At 35.5% G+C, this 6,000-nt stretch overlaps 1 protein-coding gene across 4 annotated transcripts in view; it reads right to left on the reverse strand.

Annotated features, from left to right (window-relative positions):
* Positions 1-5,743, reverse strand: part of LOC136037207 (thialysine N-epsilon-acetyltransferase-like) — a 33,638-nt gene extending 27,895 nt beyond the window's left edge. Inside the window, exon 1 of one of the 4 annotated variants that reach the window (XM_065719793.1) lies at positions 5,544-5,743. The gene's annotated coding sequence lies outside the window, so the exon portion shown is untranslated. The remainder of the gene's footprint in view (positions 1-5,543) is intronic. The other 3 variants (XM_065719792.1, XM_065719795.1, XM_065719794.1) reach the window with 3 other exon arrangements.
* Positions 5,744-6,000: the final 257 nt, after the last annotated feature.

Below are 6,000 nucleotides of genomic sequence, written 5' to 3' on the forward strand. Positions count from 1 at the left end.
ACATACAAATCAAATAAATCAAATCATCTTCTCTTCTCACCACACTCTTGTGAATGGGAGGAAAAAAACAAAAAAAAAACAAACCCAATAAAATCTAATGAAATTACAACCAGTTGAAAATCTTTGTTGAAAACACAAAAACTCCCAATGCCTCTAATTTTTTCATCTCATTGTCTTTACTAACACGAGTGAAACCTAAAACGAGAGGAGTGGACGTCTTCAGGCCCAGTGATTCGATTTTTCTGATTAGAATATTTCTCTTGGTTGTGAAACAAGGGCATTCTGAGAGAATGTGATCTATCGTTTCATCAATATTTACACACCTATAAAAAGGGCATGACTTGCTATCTGTAAGACGATATAGTGTTGACGAGATCTCGTCATTGCATGACCAGTTCTCAGACGGAAAATAGAGTTTACAATTTTCCTATTTGGGTGGATAAGGTGATGTGGGATACAATGCCCCTCAAAAGACAAAACATAAATATTTATTGTTGCAATACATGTATTATTAATTCTAAGAGAACTTGCAGCAGAGGTTATTAACTTTGAAGATTCATTTACAGTGAGAGCAACCTTCCAAGTAATTGGGTGGTAGATAGCCTGTTTTGCAATACTGTCAGCAATTTCATTTCCCTTAATCCTTATGTGAGAAGGAATCCAGACCATTTTCAGTTGAAGAGCATCAGAAGACATTATTTCTGAATCTTTTCCTGTAGATGAACAATAATTGGAATAACTTTTCCTTGCCTCTTTTTTAGATCAGAAAGAACGCTTTTAGAGTCAGAAAAGATAACAAATGCGCCTGATCCTACTTCCAACACTGTATCCAGAGCTTTTTGGAGAGCAAGACATTCTGCATGGAAAATGGAAATTCCATCTGAAACTCTAATCCCAACTGATGAACCATTCCACTCAGAAAAAATGCCTATGGATGCCTTCCCATCATTTGAGACTGATCCATCAGTAAATATCTTTTTCCAATTATAAAATTCAACCATTTTAGCTAATGTAAGTTGATGAAGGATTAGACTATTCATTTTATTCTTAGGACAATCCATGCCAGGGATATTTATATCTATAACATTATCAATGCTTTTAGGAGGGTTGGGAGATATCTGGGTCTGACAAGAAAAGATTAGGTTTTCAGGAACACCTATACCATTCAGCAAGGAGACCAACTTGATAATGGCTGGAATTACTATATGTCTTCCGATTTTCATAGAAAAATGTGTGATTTATGAGACACTCCTTGAGATCATGGAGGTTTTGGTTAGTATTTACTTTCATAAAGTAACTAGAAGAAAGTTTCAAGAATCTTTCTTCTAAAGAAGGTATATTAACCTCATTGAACAGAGCTGCAATAGGAGTACTTTTTAGTGCACCTGTGATTAATCTCAGGCCATGGTGAACTATTGATTCAATTTTAGAAATTATTTTTTTTGAAGCTGAGTAATAGACAGGGAGACAATATTCAATCTTTCCATATATTATGGACGTGAATAGTTTTCAAAGACCATCTTGGCTAGCACCCCACTTTTGCCCAGCAACAGCATGCATAAAATTCAGTCGTTTTTCAAGTGCATCACAAAGATAAGAAATATGATCATTCCAATTTAACTTACTATCCAGCCACATACCAAGAAAATTCACATTCCTGGCAAAATGAATTTGTTGTTTATATAGAGAGTCAGTTTAATTTTGCCTAGGGTCAATTTTCCTAGAAAAAACCATGCCAGTGGTCTTTGGGATAGAAAAAAACAGATTTTTTGTATTAAGCCATATTGACAGTTTATCAATTGCTCCCTGGAGCTTGGGTTGACAAACTTCAGGAGAGGAACCTTCAGTCCAAAGGGCTAAGTCATCTGCATATAAGGCAAACTTTATTGAGGGCATATCAGCCAAAATAATATCATTAATCAGTATGTTGAAAAGAAGAGGACTCAAAACTCCTCCTTGAGGAACACCTAATGAGACTGTACTAGCAGAGGAGCATATGGATCCAACTCTGGTTTTAATAGTCCTATTAAAAATCACTGCCCTGCACCACTTCCAGAAATTATTTCCAACATTAAATTTATGAGCCTGTCTAAGGATTGCAAAGGGGTCCAATGTATCATAAGCTTTCTTAATATCAAAGAAGACTGCAGAAACAACTCTCTTTCTTGTAAAAGCTTTCTTAATGTCATGATCAAGTTGAATTAGGTTATCAAGGGTTGATCTACCTTTCCGAAAACCTGCTTGTTCAGCAATAAGAGAATTATCAAGAAGGGGTTCAAATCTCAGCTTAATCATTTTCTCATAGAGTTTAGCAATGCATGAGGTTAAGGCAATTGGGGGGTATGAGGCTGGGTCAGAACGATCCCCTTTACCTTTATATACTGGGACTAGAATTGAAGACTTCCAAGCAGATGGGACAGTGCCACTTTCCCAACATCTGTTAAACAAGTAAAGAAGAGGGACCAAGAAAGTTGGTGGAAGAGCTCTAAGCATCTTATTGTGGACCAAATCTTCACCCATTGCTGAGTCATTTAGAGACTGTATTGTAGAAGTTAGCACATCCATATCAAAATCTTTGTCAAGATTTGTGACAGACCCTGGGGGAAACTGAGCTTCCATAAACAGAGAGTTATTATATGTACTACTATTTGAAGATTGACCTGTGAAATAACTATTCAAAGACTCTGCCACTTCATATGGCTTGTACATAATTGAACCATCATTGGACTTAATCTCTTGAATAGACTGTTCACTATGCTGATAACCTGCAAATTTTCTGAAATTTTTCCAAAGTGTTTTAGAAGGAGTTGACTGATTAAACTGATTTTCATAAATATCTTCCCAAGCTGCTTTTCTTTCAGCTAGGACACGTTTCTTAAAAGTAACTTCAGCCTTTCCCATTTCAATTTTTGTAAAGGTTGCTTTTATCTGAAAGCCAGATTTTTCTAGTGTTACACTTATTTTGTTTTAGGGATTCTAAATTATTATTCCAAAAGTGTACATTTTTTTTTCTATTTTTTACTACTTGTGTTTGGAGTTTAAAAAATATATTTGAAGCATCAATGATGCTTTTAGTGATATTTTCATTTAAATCATCAATATCATTAATTAGATCTGGTACCATACTCTCCAATTTAAATGCCCATGGTTTCCAATTATCTTCATTGAAAATCCACCTAGGAGCAATGTTAAATTTAGAGAGAACTGGTCTTTTTGACAGTTCTGTAATAAGTGGGTAATGCTGGCTGCCAAGGTTGTCATGGAACCTGGACGCCTTACTATAAGCAGACAGTCTGCTACCAACAAAACAAAGATCAATGGTTGAAGATTTACCATTGGAGGAGTGCACATAAGTTCCTAAATTCTTAGGTGTGATTAGTGTGTGGGAAATCTGACTGATAGAGATTGAATCCAAGAGCAACAATGATTGAGGGTCTCTAGGGTGGGTTGAGTCCCAGAGGGGATGGTGAAGATTAAAATCTCCAAGCATTAGTTGGTTTGGGGAAGATCTAATAATTTCTTGAAAGTTGGGTTATTGAAAAAAGAGGGTTTATTTATATAAATATTAACTACTGACAAGGGGGGGAAGGTCATCCATATCAACCTTTGTAACTAGTATTTCCATTGATGACTGGGCATCAATATTGACAACAGAGCTAATCAAATCCTTTCTCACAAGAGTCAATAGGCCTCCATTTTTTTGAGAAGATGAATTTAGGACCCTATCTTTTCTATGTGATGTATAATTTTTAACACTAAAATTTCTTCCAGGGGACAAATGGGATTCTTGGATGCAAACAATTTCTGGGGATTCAATGTCCAAAAACCTCTTTAACTCAACCAAACAATCAATGGGTAGACCTGTAGTGTTAAATTGAACTATTTTCATTCTAAACTGTTAGCTGTCTTTGATATTAAGGATTATTTCCGTTTGTTTTTAGTTGCTTTCTGTTTTGAGATAAGTGAGAGAGCACTTGCATTTCTTTTAAGGAATTGATTTTTTGTTGGAGGTTTTTTTGAGATTTCTGATGTTGGTTTACAGGTGAAATAGAGATTGGGACAGAGTCAAGAGATTACAAATCATCTTCAGAAATAGAATGATTTGAGGTGAGATCTGTAAATGTTCTATCAGATGGTGCATGTGAGAAACTAAAATCTTGAAACATTTTTTCCAAACGGCCTGAGATAGAATCTTCAATTTGTTTAAATTTTGAGGATAGGAATGAGCTGATCATTTCAGGAATTCTAACTGTTAAGATGTCATCAATTATTTTCTTAATTAGGGGTTCTAAGACTCTTTGTTGAGTTGACATGAATGGGCTTAGAGTGGGGTTTTCAGGGGATGGAATGGGAGGGAATTCTTCATTAGAAAGAGCTGGAGTTGTGTCATTCAGTTGCATGTTGGATTTAAGGATATCTCCATACTTTTTTTTAGCAGCACCAATAGTGATTTTTTCACTTGTTACAGGACATGCTTTGTCTTTAGCATGATGGTTGCCAAGACAATTGGGGCACTTGAATAGTGTAATATTATCTCTCTTAATAGTACAAGAAGATGTTAGATGGTTGTTGGCACATCTTGAACATCTAGGTTTACTGCAACATACTTTGGCATGTGGCCATGCCTTTGGCAGTGATTGCAGATCATGACATGGGGAATATATGTCTTGACTTTTTTTTCCATACCCAGAATAGAAATAAATTCAGGAAGGTCAAGTGAAGGAGTAAGGATAAACCCATCAACATTCATCTTGTCAGATGTCTGTTGACCAAATAGTGGACATACTCTTGTGAAATCTTGATCCATCAGTTCATCTAATAAGGTTTCACTTGTAAAATTACCCTTGTCAAAGAATACCAGCCCCTCAGGCATGAAGCCCTTGAGGGAGTTTAAGTGCAATCCCTGAGAGCCTTGAACTGAGAAATACTTCTCACAGGAAAATGTTAATGATTGGTTATTATCTGAAACTAGCTTCCCTATCTCTAGTATCTTGTTCAGTACTGCTTGATTTCTGATCTTAAGGCAGTTAGAACCATTTGAGGATTCTACCGAAATTGTATCTTTTTGGCATTCATTAAATTGGTTTCTCAACAGCATAATTCCTTTCATGATTATACCCAGTGGTGGATTATGGAGAACAAGCTGCCCTGTTTTAGTCAACAATACTCTAATGATACTGTCCTCACCCGTGAGAACACCAGATCCCCCTGAATCATGGGGGTCAGGCATGATGAATGCCTTTCCAAGCACTACAGAAAAATCAATAGAAAGAAAATCCACAAAACCAGTCACAGGGGGAAAAGAAGGAAAAATATCTTAAATACCTTAATATTAACTATTTAAACAGTAAACAAAGAAAATCAAAAATAGCAAAATGCTTTATTAATTTAATCTTTTCTGTGCTCAGCTATCTTGTAGCTCAGTCTCCAAATGTACCAAACAATGATTAGACTAATGGAGAATTTAATGATACAGCTCTTTTTTTTGCTATTATAGTTGGCATAGTCCATAAAAGAATATCTAAAAAAAAAAGTGATCTCACTTTAATCCAATGCAGTTCAAACTGACTTTGGTTTAAGTTGTACAGATACTCCTGGCTCCTGGAATCAGTTTATCGATAAATTGAAGTGATGGTTGCCAGATTATTTTTGAATATCCTTTGCCCATAGATCTATTTCCGCCATTCCAATTATTATTAGCAATTGCTATTTTAGCTTGCAGAAATGGTCGGTCAGGTCAAATTGAAGCGTCAGTCAAAGTGATGCATTAGCAGCCAAGTTTAACTGAAATAATTTCTTTTCAAAGATAATAAAAATGGACTAATGAGTCGAATTACAACCTGGTTTCTTCCAGGCAGAATTAACCTAAAACTCAAAATAAAGAACTAAATATTTAGTTCCAGGAGCTTGGAGATCAAGGGCATTTCTATCTTAAAAACACACCTTCTGAAAATGTAAGTTAGCGATATTTATAATTTAGAATTTGGATCACTTAATGTA

This window comes from Artemia franciscana, chromosome 16 (assembly GCF_032884065.1).
Source record: "Artemia franciscana chromosome 16, ASM3288406v1, whole genome shotgun sequence".
Taxonomy (NCBI): domain Eukaryota; kingdom Metazoa; phylum Arthropoda; class Branchiopoda; order Anostraca; family Artemiidae; genus Artemia; species Artemia franciscana.